This window comes from Penaeus monodon, chromosome 34 (assembly GCF_015228065.2).
Source record: "Penaeus monodon isolate SGIC_2016 chromosome 34, NSTDA_Pmon_1, whole genome shotgun sequence".
In the NCBI taxonomy this organism is placed as follows: Eukaryota; Metazoa; Arthropoda; class Malacostraca; order Decapoda; family Penaeidae; genus Penaeus; species Penaeus monodon.
Window position 1 is genome coordinate 11,708,874 of NC_051419.1, and position 537 is coordinate 11,709,410.

The following is a 537-nucleotide window of genomic DNA, read 5'->3' on the forward strand; positions in this document are numbered from 1 at the left end:
TTGGGATTCCTTCACGCACATGCGCACACAGGCGGCGAACTAACAAGGGAGAACTGCGGCGTGCGCCTCCCGGCCACGAGCAGCCGCAAGAGCGACACGACGCGACACCCCGCCTGCACGGCCTTCGCTGCAGCCGAGGCCTTCCTCGCCCTCCTTCACGGAAGCCGCCGCCTTCCTCTGCCGCAAGGCATTCAGCCCTGCCTTTCTTTTCTGCAGCAAGGCGACTCCTCTGCAGTTTTCGCCCGGATTTCTTCCTGGCCTTCGCTCTAAGACACGGCTGCTGCTCTTCTCTTCACTTTTAATTCCACCCTTTCAACTTTTCTTCCCTTCGTGCGTTTCTTTTCCTTTATCAGAGCTCTATTATTCCCCCGTTTTTGCGCGAATTTCTCTCTATGCCAGACGCTTCGCCATTTTTTACGGTTTAGTTCTTGCTCCTTTATTTTTTCTACATCAAAGCAAGGTTATTCCCTTCTCAGTTTTCTGTCACATTCTGCCTGCTCCTCTTTTCCGTTACTCTTATGAGCTTCTCTCCAAGCT